Consider the following 16,305-nt stretch of genomic DNA (forward strand, 5'->3'; position numbering starts at 1 on the left):
TAATTATTTTAATTAAATTGGTAAATTGTTTTGCAAGAAACATCAAATATGGATAATTATGAAATTAAATGGTTAATTTAAATTATTTTTTATTTGATCCCTTGTGTTTTAAAAGGTTTAAAACTAATCCTCAAGTTTTGAAATTTAGTTTTGTGATTAAAAGTTTAATTTGGACAATTTAAATTTCAAATCCTAGAATTTTACAAGTTTAAAATTCTACCCTATACTCTATATGATTACAAGATTAATATATATATATATATATATATATATATATATATATATATATATATATATATATATATATATATATATATATGTATAATTAAAATGCTAGTCTTACCGTTAGTAGGCCTCATTCACGAAGCCAATCTATAAGGTGAGTATAAGGTTGCTGCTTATAAAATGGCGTTTAATGGGTGTACACTCACACCCACCTCTTGCTTGATCGGTGGAGGGTCGTTAGCCGAACGGGTAGGATAGAGCAACTCTATCTCCTCATTAATAAGTATAATGAACCTATAAAGTAACTACATGTTTTTCAAATTCCCAATCCTAGTTACCTTAGGAAAAGTGAATTGATGCAATCCCATGAAATTACACTTTGCACCCTTGCTAAGAAGTTAGTGGAGCGTGTGTGGTTTACCGGCACACTAATTGGTTCTAAGCAAAGGTGGCAAAGGGTGATTCATTGTTTATCATAGTTCGGTGGAGCGGGTGTGGTTTACTGACACATCGAATAGGTGATCGTTACAATGAAGGCACCGTGTAGATTTGCATGGTTATTCACACCCACTTTGTGATCCTTGGCATCCCAATCACAAACGCGAGGGGCATATCGAGATTTAAACATGCCATTGAAAAGTTCAATGAATCTCATCAAAATCTATGAATTCTCAATGCGTTTAAAACTTATAGGTAATGTTATCATGGTGGAGAATTAGTGAATCGTCATTCACTTACCTTCAAATTGTTTGCATGTTGGATTACGACATCCCTTTTCTAATATGTAAATAATGTTGTTGGATCCTAGCCCTAATTTTTCTTATTGGGTGATAATTAGGGATTCAAAGCAACTCGAGAAAGAAGAACTTAGGAGGTGTAGGAAGAGAATGAGCCATTGGAGACTATTTATAGGCGATTTTTGGGGTGCTCTTGGGGTGAACATTATGCATTTTAAGGCGACGTCTCCCCAGCCGCTTTGTATCACGTGTCGGCCTCTCTGTGGTCTGCGTTTTCACTTTCAAGAGACGTAAGTCGTGCACCCGGCGCGCAACACAAAATGCATATTTTGTAAATTCCATAAATTCTTCATACAAACTCCGTTTTTGATGTTCTTTATATCATCGGAAAGCTCTCAACGAGATCTACAACTTTCCTTTAGATTCCATTGGCTAATCTGACTTTATTTTCGTCCCTGTTTTTATATGATTAAATGATTTTGCCAAAATCATAACATTTGCGTATGGACTCCGTTTTTGGCATTCTTTTTTCTCAAAATTCCTATCTTAAAGAGTACTACGATTTTCCTTTTGGTGACTTTAGCTAAAAGTCAACCATTTTTTTTTGTAGCTTTTTATGTCACATATTCCTTATGCACGACTGACTTTTATATCTTATAAAAATCATATCTAATTCATACAGAGTCAGATTTCTATGAGATTTATATTTTCGAAATCGGAACGACATGTACTTTCTAAATATATAATAATATATATATGTTTTGGCGCACTTATTTTTTACGATTTACAAACGATTCAACTTATTTTTTCCTAATTTTCTTAATATGAAACTGGTAATGGACGTATATGAAGCTTTGGAAAATCATTTAGCGAATGAAGAGCTTCTTAATAAGTATTGTTAGAATGAGCAGTTTTAAGTTATCAAGTCTTTTCGACGCTTCTCGTTCTCTTATAGAATTTGGGGACTTGTCTCGAGCATGCCTAGTTTTGTAGTCTACTCTAGCAAAAAATGGCATTCTTTCACTGTGTGCAAGAAACGGGGATGATGAGGTTGGCTTTGCAGTGTTTTGTCAGAAATTACAGATGAAGAGGCACATAAAGACGATAAATCTCAGTTGGATGTTGCGACTCCTGGTTAATGGGGGAAGGGCTATGGGCTATCTTCTCTGCAGGATTCATTCTCTCATAATCATGATCAGAAGGTTCCGATTTAGTTGCTGCATATTTAGTATGGCCTGGTATCATTCTGAAAGAAGATTGCCATTCTGGTCTATATTTTATCTACAAGAACATTACAATGACTGCTTTTTTCAAGGCTTTATCTCCCAGTTGACCCTTAATTTCAAGTGCTTGGGCTTTTGTGGAAAACAGACCCATTACTCTTCTCACTTGGACTTGTTTGGTGCTGCTCATCACTTGTCCCTTTCAAGAGCTGGTGCTAGTGTAGGTGCTGCTGCTGTACTCTGCTTCAGGAAGTGCTGGTGTCATCAAACCCGCTTCGGACATCAGTATTTTTTTTTCTTTCCTTCTGCTGTATTTTGTACTTTCCAGCTTCTTGCTGGTTTTCATATATTCATAGTAATATTTTAGCCGTTAAAAAAGTAGTCTTTTGTTTATGTCTTGATGATTGTTTTTCCTTGGGAATTGTGACATGTTGAATTTAGATAGTGGAATGGAGAATTGGTTGAATAGATGGTATTTAGGTGGTTTTGTAACTTGTTTATGTTGTCTTCCGATACTAAAAGGATATGGTACGTAGTTTGTGTATTTTACTCGCAACCAATATTGACTATCTTTTTTATATCTTATTGTTTTTACTTTTTACCCATGAATTCAATGAAAATGGTTTTGTACTTTATTTTCTATCATTAAGATAAATGCAGTTATGAGGCTAGTCGATAAAATTCTGAAAGTATGCTTTTGTTTTTTCTATATTTTGGGTTTTTCCAGTACCTTTGAAAGGAAAATGGTTTTTAGTTTAATTACTAAAAAAGTCTGTTCTTTGTTGTATTGTCTCTCTTTTTAAAAGTGGGTAAATGTCAATACGTGACCATTTTAAGACTCACTATTTCAATTTATAGAAAAATCTTTATATGAAATGTTCTAATACCATAAAAGTACATCTTATAAACATCTTAGTGAAAAAGCACAATTTCTTATAGACATCTAAAACAAAACCTTATATCTGTTGATAATGAGATGGTTTATACAACACAAAACAAGAATATGGGTTTTTCTATTATTGTTCAATGCTTTTTTCATAATATCTGCCCTTTAACTAATAACATTTTTCTCCAAAAACACATATATTATCCGCTTTGTATGCTTTCATCATATTCGTAAATGGGCTTTTAGGAGTGTGGTCTCTTTTGAGATTTCATCAACACATATAGACACCTTTCTTATAGCTTCCACAAAAAATAAAAACCTGGCAACACATTTTCAAAATGCAATACTTTTACCCCCTTGTCTATAAATCAAGACATATATAGATTACCACAAAACTTCGGTATCACTTTCAATATTGACTTTAAAAAATATATACAACATATAATCATTAGTAATTTAGCATTCTAAATTTCAATTAATTTCATAAAATTTAGTTACACGCTCAACAAAATACCCGTAAATCGTGTAGTCGAATCGGTTATCTTTGTTCCAAATCCTGCCCAATCTCACAATCTCTACTCCCATTCGGAATCTGACCTCTCAACTTTATGTTATCTCTCGGATCTTTCTTCTCATCAATAAGTGATAACACTGTCTAAAGCTTTGAGCTGGCCCCACCGGAATCCCGTGCCCCTAGGCAATGTTACGAAAACACTGGAAAACTTGACAAAAGTAAAATACAAAGGGTAATGAAACACGCGATGCCATAGATAAGAAAGAGACCCCAAAAGCTTTTGAGGTGTAATATGTTTGATTCAAGCTTTGAATTATCGGTTTTGCATCCGCTTCTTATTAGCCATTTGTCGTGGATCTGATGAAGGTCTTCGTTTTATGATAGTGAGAGGATTGCGGTTGATAAGCCGACTGCTAATGGAGAGTCACGGGGGAACGCCTGTAATGTATTTTGAGTGTATTAGCCTCAGTTATTATTCTCAATTTGTAAACCAATTCGAGTTTTGTGGTTGAATGAAACGCAAAGGTATATGGTGTTTCATGGTTTGTTAATCATAACATCCTACTTTTGTTTCACCGCGTTACATAGATTTTACTCCATCTCTTAGTGCAAACCCCTTTGCTACTAATCTTGCCTTATACCTTATACCACCGAGTTTGGAAGAATCCTCTTTTTTCTTGTACACCCACTTACAACCAATAGCTTTCTTTCCTACGGGTAATGGGACCACCTCCCAAGTTTGGTTCTTTTGAAGAGACTCTATCTACTCTTCCATAGCAGCCAACCAACTCTCATTATTGCCATTCTGAATAGCTTCCTTGAAGGAGACCGACTCATCTTCCTCCATCGAGAGTGCATACTCAACCAAACTTGCATGTCCGTAGTGCTTCAAGGGTTGATCAGACCCCAACTTTTGAACTTTCTTATATGCTCCCATCGGCCTAGTAGAGACCGAATTGTCCCCGAGCTCTTGTTCCTTTGGTTCGTGTACATTTTCTTGTTGAACTGTCTCATGTTCAGTATCATCGTGAATACCACCATGATCTTCCTCATGAACACGACTAGAACCTTGTTGGCTTTTAGGTTCTATATCAACTACTTGACACTTGACCGTCTCGATGTCATCACCATTTGGGACTATAGCTTTTGAAGAAGCTACATTGGAGTTCTCATCAAAAGTAACATCTTTGCTGATTATAAACTTGGAATCTTCCAAACACCAAAGATGATAGCCTTTCACACCTGATGCATATCCTAAGAAAACTGCCTTCTTGGCTCTTGCTTCAAGCTTTCCTTCACTATCATGATAATAGGTTGTGCACCCAAAGATTATGAGTTTCTCATAATCTGCATGTTCCCCTGACCATACCTTATAGGGTACATTTCCATCTAAAGACGCATGAGGAGACCAATTGATAATGTAGCAAGCTGTAGCAACTGACTCTGCCCACCATTCTCTGCCCAAACCAACATATGATCGCATACACATTGATCTCTCTCGCAATGTACGATTTAGCCTTTCTGCGACCCCATTCTGTTGTGGTGTTTTCCTGACTGTCCAATGTCTAGCATTTCCTTCATGATCACAAAATTTCTTGAAGGAACCTTTTGTATACTCTGTACCGTTATCAGATCGAAGTGTCTTCAATTTTTTGCATGTTCTGTTCTCAACCATTGCTTTCCATTTCTTGAACGTGTCAAATACTTCATTCTTCTGTTTTAGAAATTAAATCCAAACATACCTAGAATGATCATCCACAAAGATGACAAAATATCTAGAACCTCCTTTGAAAGCGACTGAAGCAGGACCCCAAACATTTGTATGCACATAGTCTAAAATTCATTTGCTTTTGTGTTTGCTTGATTTGAATTGAACCCGATGTGCTTTACCGTACACACAATGCTCACAAAAATCCATGCAAGGCTTCTTCAAGTTCTTCAACAAACCTTATTTATCAAGCAGATCAAGACCCTTTTCGAACATATGCCCAAGTGTCTATGCCATAACCGAGTGCTTTCACATGGGTCGCCATCACTACCATTTGTTCCAACTGCTTTACCATCTGTCACAGTTATACCTGAAAGGACATAAATGTTTCCTTGACGAATACCTTTCATTACAACCAAAGAACCAAGAACAACCTTCTTTACTCCTTCCCATGTAACTATCTTACACCCACCGGAGTCCAATACACCTTCAGAGATGAGATTCTTTCGCAACTTAGGAACATGTCTCACATCTAATAAAGTTCTAACCACTCCATCATGCATTTTGATTCTAACAGAACTGAGCCCAACCGTTTTGCAAGAATGGTTATTTCCCATTACCACGGTTCCACCATCTATGCTCCTATAGTAAGTATACCACTTTCTATTTGGGCACATATGGTACGAGAAACCTGAATCAATAATCCATTTACCAGAGATTTCTTCATTAGAAGTGACAAAGTAACAACCATCATTGCTTTCTTCTCCCGAGGCATAACTAACTTCTTGCTTCTCTTGTGTATTTCCTTTGTATTTGTTGTTCTTTTCTTTGATCCATCCTGCTCTCTTGTTAGGATAGTTTGCTTTGAAATGTCCAATCTCGCAACACTTAAAACACCGCCTTTCTGCAAGAGGTCTAGATTTAGATCCAGACTTTCCTCCCTTGTCTTTTCCTCTCTCATTACTTCTACCTCTTGCAAACAATCCTTGTGCCTGGTCTTTGTTACCACTAGTAGCAACCATGTCACCAGTTGCAATCTTTCGAAGATCATCTGCTAGAATTGACGTTCTAGTCTCATCTATCCTAAGACTTTCACCCACAAGCATCAATGTTTGTACAAGATTCTCATAAGACTTTGGCAACAAAAGATGTAGTAAAAGTGCTTGATCCTCATCTTCTACCTTCACATCAATGTCTTTTAAATCTGATATACACCTATCAAATTTACTGATGTGTTCCCGGATTGAAGAACCTTCATGCATTTTGCAAGTAAATAATTTGGACTTTAAGTAGATCCTGTTTGTTAGAGTTTTCGTCATGAAATTTGCCTATAACTTTTCCCACACCATGTTGGATTAGATGTCTAAGCCCATAACTATTATTGGTATGTACTTGACCCGAGAGTAGCATGGTCCATTTGGGTTGCATATCATCATGGAAATTTGTTAGGATGGACTTTTGAGAGAAGATGTTGGATATGATTTATTAATATATTATAAGTTATAATATATTAATATGAAATCATATGTTTTAATTAGTATTGATCAAGAATTAATTTGTAATTAATTTAGTGATCAAAAGAGACTAATTAAATCTATGGGGACTAATTATGTTAACTAGTTATATTTATATGTGCTGGGCTTATGATCCATGTTGAACCAAGTTTATGTATGGATACATAAAGAGTTGGGCCACATGAACCATGGATCAGTAAACCCATGGGTATGGATTTGGGTTATATCCATGACCTTAGAAATCCCACATATAAATACATACTTCATTGCCCAAAATCGCTACTAGTGCATTCTTGAAGTTCATTGTGGCTTTTGGGTTCATGGAGATTCTTTCTCAAGTTCATTATTTTTCCATGATGTGTTGTGATTCCACTTGAGGCTTCCACACTATTGGGGCTAAGCTCTTAAGGCTAGATATATCAAGATTTCAAGCTCCACAATAAGATATGTTATCCTAACTAGGTTCTTGTGTTATATATGATAATTGTATGCTAGTTATAGGTCCAAGGTATTTAGGGTTGCATGAACACCTTAGGAGTGTTAGAATGCTAAAAACCCAACAGTGGTATCAGAGCCTAGGCTTGTTTTCAATTATACTTGATGCAAAGTGCTGAAAATGTAACACCGTAAATTTCAAAACAATTTTTCATTTAAAATAATCGTTTAATTCTTAGAAACACTTGTTTAAAATCTCATTCATAATCGAATTACAAAACATAACTCCATTTTCACTTGCATAGAAAACCAGGATCCTCCAAAACATGACTCTTTCTCTGGTGTGTACAATCAAGCCGGTGCCGTCCCGTGATACTGAAAGAAACCTGAAAAACAAGCATAACACAAAACACTGTAAGCACGAAGCTTAGTGAGTTCCCCAAAATACTGCACATAACACATATTAGCCACTCGAGGCTATAACTCTGTGGGTCCGTGGACCCTGCTCTGTGAACCCTCTGGTTCTAACTCTGTGAACCTTCCAGTTCTAACTCTGGGAACCCTCTGGTTCCAACTCTGTAAACATGCACAGCATAAATCACATAGAAATAATGCAGTACAACACATAACATACATAACATACAAATACTCTATCACATAACTCTGGTTACCTACTCAAGGTAAAGTATAGTGAGAAGACTCACCTGGAAAGCAGAAAGCAGATATCTCCACACTTGAATCTCGAACTCGCCACCGCCTAACACGTAAGGCAAATACTCTCATGAATATAACTCTCGAGACTAGAATCAACCCTCTCATGGCACCCTCTTAAGGGTAAAAGACTATTTTACCCCTCTCTTGGCCCAAAGGCCACATCGCTGACCAAACCCTAAAAGTCAACGGTCAACTCTTGGTCAAGGTCAAAGTCCTCAGTCAAAGTCAACCCTCTTGGTTGACCCTGCTCACCGAGTCAACCCGTCGACTCGTCGCATCCCCATGCTCAGAATTTCCCCAATCCGCGACTCAACTCGTTGAGTCACCCCGAGACTCGCCGAGTCCCACAACTCTGAGTCCACTCGCACACAACTCACCGAGTCATCCCTTGACTCGCCGATTCACGACTCAACCAGAAAATATTAGGACTCTTCGAAAAGACTCGCCGAGTCTAAGGCTATCTTCAACCTACTCGCCGAGTTGTTCATATAACTCGCCGAGTTCCAGGCCATCTTCATCCAACTCGCCAAGTTGTTCTTCCAACTTGTCGAGTCCCAGCTCATCTTCAAGCAACTCGTCGAGTCCACCCATGTAACTCACCGAGTACCACCGGTCTGAATCCATTCAGAAGCACTCCAGGCCATGCAATTGATCCAAAACATAGATCTAGCCTCCTACAACCCATCCATCACGTAAAGTGGCAAACTTTACGTGAATCCAAAGAGATCTATGCGTTTTCACTCTAGGGTTTGGGTTTGGGACAAGATGGCTCCATCAACCACTCACAAACAGGGACTTTCATGCACTCTAGACCTTCTCCCTTCCAGATCTGAGGTAGCAACCTCAGATCTAACCTCTAAACTCCAATACATCCCAAGATATGATCTCTAACACCCCCAAAATGATGCATCTAAGAAATAGCAGCTCAAAAACGAGATATTACCTCAAAGGAACGCCCCAACTGCAATGAAACTCGAATCCAAGCAAAGCCCCTTGCTCCAAGCCTCTTACCCTTCAATATTTCCTCAACAATTGCTTCTCCAATCTTCCAAATGCACTTGATCCACTCACACACGAGGGTTAGGGTTTCTGGACTTGAGGATGAGTAAGGAGGCTGGGGGAATGGATGTTATGTTCTTTATATAGGGCTCAACCTCGAGAATTAGGGTTTTCTCCACTCAGCGCCTACTCGCCGAGTCCATTACACTGACTCGCCGAGTCGGCCACTTAACACGCGACCAAGTCGCGACTCTACTCGCTGAGTCCGCACATGGACTCACCGAGTCACTCTTTCCCAATTTACTCTTTAAGCCCTTCAACTCTACTCTTGATATTTTGGGATGTTACAGAAAAATGCTGAAAAAATCAATTTTCTGGCTGTCTGGGCACTGGACTCGCCAAATCCACTGATGAACTCGCCAAGTCCATGAAGAAAATCATTCTACTCGTCGAGTAGGTTCATACACTCGATGAGTAGGAGCCCCAGACAACATATTTTTGTGGTTTTTGGCTGGAATTGGACTAGAAACATTACCCTAAGTTGTTTTTGAACCTATAAACCTATTTTTGATGTGGTAATGATCATTCTAATCCAATTCAAAATATATTTTTCAAAATTTTCATGTTTTGTATTAGTTTAATGACTAGGCTAATTACATGAAAATTGTTTGATTTGAATTGTCTTGTTCATATGAGTTTAATCAAGATTATGAATATTGTTAGATATGTTTGTGATAGTTGTTTTTGATCCAAATTGATCTAAAATTTATTAATAAAATATTTTTTTGTAACTTGTCCTAAAGTTTCATGAAAAGTCTCATTAATGAATTTTATTAAAAAAATAAGGTTATGAACTTGAAAAGTCTTTTCTCCATAAATTGTTTTATGACCTCCATAACTTGTCCTCAAGTTATGGATTTCCAAGAGTCTCTTCATTAAAAGTTTTAAAACATATATTAAACTCATATATTATGAAATTGAAGAGTTTTGAAAAGTTTCAAAACCTGTCATCAAGTTTTGGAATTTGCAAAGTTACCTCCCCATGTATACTTTAATTCCAAATCAAAACCAAGAATTTTAATAGTTTAAAAGTTAACACTTATACTATTATAATATTAAAAGTTAATGATTATATATATATATATATATATATATATATATATATATATATATATATATGTATAAGAGTAAAGTCAATCTTACCGTTAGTAGGCCTCATTCACGAAGCCAGTCTCTAAGGGGGTATAAGGTTACTGCCTATAAAATGGCAGTTTAATGGGTGTACACTCTCACCCACCGCTTCCTTGACTAGTGAAGGGTCGTTAGCCGAACGAGTAGGAAAGGACTATAATTCTCCCTTCATTAAAAGTATAATGATAAATACTAAGTAACTAAACACTTATAAATTCCCAATCTTAGTTACTTAGGAAAATTTGAAACGGTGCTAACCCATGAAATTACACTTTGCACCTTGTTAAGTCGTTAGTGGAGCGTGTGTGGTTAACCTGCACACTAACATGGGACTGACAATGTGTGGCAAAGGGTGACTTAAGTTTTATCATAGATCAGTGGAGCGTGTGTGGTTAACCGGCACATCGATTGGGTGATAAAATTAAGGGTACCAAGTCAATTTGCATGGTTATTCACACCTTGTTTGTGATCCTCGGCATCCCAGTCACAAAATTGAGAGGGCAAAATCGAGATTCAAACATGCCATTGAAAGTTCAATGTATCTCAAAAGATCTAGGAGTTTTAAATCCAATTAAAACTTAATGAATAATTTCATTTTTAATGGTGGAAATTGATAAATCGTCATTTACCTACCTTCAAATATTCTATAGCTTAGATTACGACATCCCTCTTCCAAGTTATAAAATAGTTTGTTGGGTCCTAGCCTTAATATTTCATATTGGGTGTTATGTTATGGACTTTAAATCAACTAAACTTGAATTTCTCCCATTATAGATGTCTTGTTAAGATATCTATGGTCTTCCCAAATCCTTAGGAACAAGCTATCCTAATGAAGATGATACCCCACATGGCAATCAAGGTGAAAGATTAATCCTTTTGTTGTGCATTATGGGACTGGAAATCATGCTTCACTTCCTCCACCTCCTCCAATTATTCTCCCTATCCCACAAGTTCAAGGTCACTCAATCCCTATTTGGCAAGCAAAGTCTATATGTGCTTACATCTTGGAGATTAAGTCACATATTGGTAAGCCGGGAGAGTTGGGTGTCAAAGTCTTAAGGAAGTTGACTATTGACTTGGTTCTTCAATCACGTTCTAAGTCACATAGTGAGTTCTTTAAGGAGTACTATGTAACAGACTATGACATGACCCTTAATGATGTTACATATTTGCTCGATGCTGCTGAATCAGCAATGATTTGGAGCAATGGTAAAGAAAATTTGAATGGAAGATCTACTTCCCAAACTTCCATGGACATTGACAATGGTAACATTAGAAGTCCAGAAAAGCTTTCTCTTCCCAATGGAAAGGGATCGGCCATGGTCAAGTCATTTGACCTAATGGTAAAGAGAAAGGATAAGTCTGAGATAGTCTCATATACCATTTCTAAAGAGTCCATATGTATCTTTTGCCAAAAGAAGGGGCATTGGTTATGAAGCTGCCAAATTTACCTGAAAGATCTGGTAAAGTTAAAAGTTTGAGTCTACTTCAGGTAAAAGTCTATTATCTAACTCTATTAAGTATCCTTTGGAGATTCTTAATACATAATGTAATCTAATTACATTTTTATGTTTTGTAGAATCAAAGAAAAGTAAGGAAGCTTAAAGAAAGGGTAAGCTAATTCTGATAGCGAATAGATGAATTTCGATCACATGGTTCGATGATCAGAATTTTGAGTTGCTACTTAAGAGTTATGATATATTGCTTAGGAATAGATAACAACATGTTTTCATTTGTATTTTCATTGTAAGGATAAGATTTTTTTCCGCAAGTGTTTTAAAATAAAAGGATTTTTTTGTTTATTTTTAATATCCTTACAATGGCATTTGTGAAAATTGTTATTTATATGTTTCCATTGATAAGAAATATTGGAAGATGGATTTGATTCTTTCATTTGTGGTAGTGTCATAATTTACCAAATAAGGAAAAAAATTCTCATCACCCAAGTTTTAGTTGAATAGAAACTTGGAATCGTGCAAGTTGTATTGTAGGATGAATGAGAATTTTCATTTTTGGGAAATTAAGACTAACTCTTTATTCACATGTATGTGTGAGTCAGGTGAAGGATTGGGTACACTTAGTTGTGTGCTGGTCAAGTCCACCACAAAGAATGATAAGACTATTCATCATGATTTACTAAAGTTTAGTAAATATGGTTATGCTTACAAGTTTAAGTATAATTCTGGATCATTGGAAGAGTTACAATGATAGGCAGAACGAATGAGAAGAATAAAATTTGGCAGAAACATAAAAGTTTATCAAATCTGAAAATATGGGAGAGTACTTTAGTATCATGTTTTATGATTATCTTAGTGATTAGAAAAACCATATCACAATTGATCCTCTAAGGATACCTTAGTGCGTTTGTTTGGCTACGGAGAGGAATCGTGAATTGTTGAAATGGTTAAATCAAAAGATAAATCATACTTCGTTCCAAAATCAAGTCTTAGAGTCATACTCTAAGATTGTAACTTGAGTGATATAATTTTAAGAAAGGTTTCTAACACTTATCAAATGTAGAGTAACATGTTTCTTACTCTTGTACATTTGGGATTGGTAGGTTGTGATGTTTTGGATAAGACAAAGACCAACTAAGATCAATTGTGTGAAGTGTTAATCTTGATAAGAATTCTCACCAACTCTTGAATATTTGTCTGTTAAGGAATGGTTCTTGACAAAGAGAATCTTATATGTCAAGAGGACAGTGGGAGTCTTAAAAGAACTTGAGATAGTTTCAAGAACTAATCAAGAGTATTGTTAATCATTAGCCCATGACTTGGGGTTTGTAACGTATCGTGTTGACACATTCTTATTTATGTGACCATTCCAGTTAAAGTTGTACATGCATGTGAGTTCTAAGAGTTCTCAGTTGTTTGCATAACAATCTGGAAGCAATGGTAGGCCCTTGTGCTGCCAGATGGCAATAAATTAAGATTGAACAAGTTCAGTCCATATGAGTTTAGATTTGTCACTAATCTTGTCTTGTGATTAAGGTTATGACAAATTCACATGGATAGGAACACTTATACCATAAAATCTAAGGTTTCTCTTCGATTCATGAAAATGATGGTAAGGAAACTCTTTCACTAAGTAGATTTTGAGTAGATAGCAATTGTAAGAATGACAAAAGGTCTAAACATTAGGATTACGACACCCCTCTTCATAATTGTTTAGACACACATGTGAGCTATCTAAGGAAAGGTGTATGTTTTTGATAAAGTCTTATCAAAGCATCTCGTATCAGAAATCTGAACCTTGGTAAGAAAGTCAATAAAGTATTGATTTCTAGAAGTCTAGTTGATTTCTGGGTATATTTCAAAGCTAGTGGGATCATAAGTGTTATGCTAGTAAGATAATAATCATTATGCTAGTGGGAGCATGATTATTATTTTAAGAATTGGAAGTTAGCAATGTTAATTATAGAAAACAAAAGGTTCAATTCGCTTTGAAAAGTTGTTTTACTATAATTAAGGGAGAGGATTTTATACTTCATTCCAATTCTACAAGTTTAGATTGAGATTTTAATCAACTTTAGTCAAGGATATATATGAATGTTATGTTGGAATGGTTCAACATAAGGAAATTCTATATATGTTGCGTTCTCAAAATTCGATTATAATTACGGCATCCCTCTTTATAGTTCGAATTGTGAGAACATGGCAAATAAAAATTTTATAGCATGAATCGTGTCCTATATGCTTCGGGTATAGGATCGATTACATCCATTCTAAATTTTCCAATTTCTTAGGGCACTAAGAGGGAAAGAGGAATAGAACTGGATATGACTAAAATGATTAAGCAATTGTCGAGGACAATCTGAGGTTTACCAAAGATTGGTTACTCTTGGACAATTAGAAGTATAATGTAAACTTTGGAAAGGAACATATTGACATATTTTGAAAAGTGGTAACTCTTGTTCAGAAGTGATAGTCAAAATGGTAATATGGAATTGTTTTCATAGGTGGAAGCTATTCTATGAAACTGTGTAACACTAGAAAACTAATGCAAAGAAGGATGTTCAAAGGAATGTACTTTGAACATGAGACTTCATTTCCATGGAATTACTCTCCATTGGAATACTTTGTAAATGTCTGTTGCCAAGTCTTTGTGACTTTTGTGCATAGTCATTGCAAAGGGATCATGGCATATAAGTTTAGAATCTAACAGATTATAGTAAATGGCAAGAGTTTGGCATTCTTACATTTACTATAAGGATTTGAAATTGTGAAATAGAATCATTGGAATTATGTTCAATTGATCCATTTCACAAAGTAAAGATCATAGACAAACATAGTATGTATACTTGGTGTATGGCATGACTATTGTTTGGACAAACATAGTGGGCATGCTTGGAGCATGGCATGACTATTGTTTCCAATGCAAGTATAAAGTTGATAAGTTGAAACATAAATAATGAGTAATCCATATGGTTCTTAGATAAAAGGTGTTTTTATTTACACTTAAAGTGTTGGGACCATATAAGATTTTGGGTCATTCTTCCCGAAAGACTGAGTTATTCAAACCATCCACAGTCAATCATATATTGGAAGTAGGTATGAATCAAGACTGTCATGAATTTCGCTTGTATGATTTATCTAAGGTGCATTAGACATAGCAATGGTTGCTGCAACATTCATGAGTGCTCCTGGAATAAGATTCAAGTATTGGGTTAAACCCACGCTCATTTGAATCACTTCATTGATTTTATCACAAGTGAATCATGAGACAATAATATCTTATATTCTTCAAACCTAGAGATATGAGTTGTCGACTATGAGTTGGTTATATATTTATTGTACGAAAACGCATCAGTAACTTGATGTTATAAAACGTGCCTTTGTCTATGATTCAACAAGTAGTTAGTGTTGGATTAGTGTCTAAGTCCATAACTATTTTGGTATGTACTTGACCTGATGGTGCATGGTCCTTTTGGGTTTCGTTCACCAAAGCAACTTGATAGAATGAATTATGGAGAGAGATGATTAATTATGATTTATTAATATATTTTGAGAATAATATATTAAAGGAGAAATCATATTGTTTAATTAATATTAGTCAAGAATTAATAAGAATTAATTTTGTGGCTAAAAGATATTAATTAAATAAAAGGGACTAGAACTGTCAAGTGTGTGATAGTTGAATATTGGGCTAATGGACTCCATAGAGGATGGAGTGGACGAATTCTATGGGGAAACCCATTAAAAATCATCCAAGGCCTCCATTAAGTAGTCAGATTAGGGTTTCCTTGTTAGATAACCCTAATAGCCTCATTATTTAAGGATCCCTAGAGCATCAAAAACGTGGCCAAGAGTTTCCTTAGGGTTTCTACACTTTTTTGGGTGTCTCCTCTCTTATCATTCTTCATCCTCTTGCTCTTGGTGTTTGTGAGCCATTAGAGGAGTGACACTTGTGACTCTAAGCTTTCTAAAGCCATTACAAAGGAGGATTTGAGATTGTTATTGCTACATAACAATCAAGGTAAGATCTAAACCCTAATGTTATGTTAATATGATTAATTGTATGCTATATCTAGGGTTTATAGCTTTGGATATTCAATTGCATGTTCATTAGACAAACTAGATCCAAAAGCTATTAGGGTTTGCATGTACACCATAGGAATGATGTTTTTCTTATAACCCATCAGTGGTATCAGATCCATGGCTATTTGTTTGATGTATTTGATGCTATTATGAATTATCCTTGCTTAAAGATCGAAATTTAGGGTTTTTGGGGGCTGAACTCGTCGAGTCCATAGATGAAATCGTCGAGTCCATGGTGAACTCGCCGAGTCCAGGCCTGACTCGACGAGTTAGGTGGTCAGAAAGAGGGAAAATTGGGATTTTGTGCTCTTTTGGCTGTGGGATAGTTACCAAAACGTTTTTTATTGATATAAATCAGATTTTTATGATATTGGGTGATTATCTTTGCCAAAATTAAAGATAAATTCATATTAGTTAGATAATTATTTCCTTATATGATTAGATTTAATTATTTGAATTATTTGGTGAATTATCTTGCAAGAATTTGGAGTAGGTCAAATTAGATAACCACCAATTGATTGTTAATTACCTTATTTGAATTTTGTGATCTAGAATATTCTTGACAAAGTTTGGAAAAGTTTCAAATTAATCCCTTTAGGTTTTATTGTTTAAATTTGAA

This window comes from Lactuca sativa, chromosome 2 (genome assembly GCF_002870075.4).
Source record: "Lactuca sativa cultivar Salinas chromosome 2, Lsat_Salinas_v11, whole genome shotgun sequence".
NCBI lineage: Eukaryota > Viridiplantae > Streptophyta > Magnoliopsida > Asterales > Asteraceae > Lactuca > Lactuca sativa.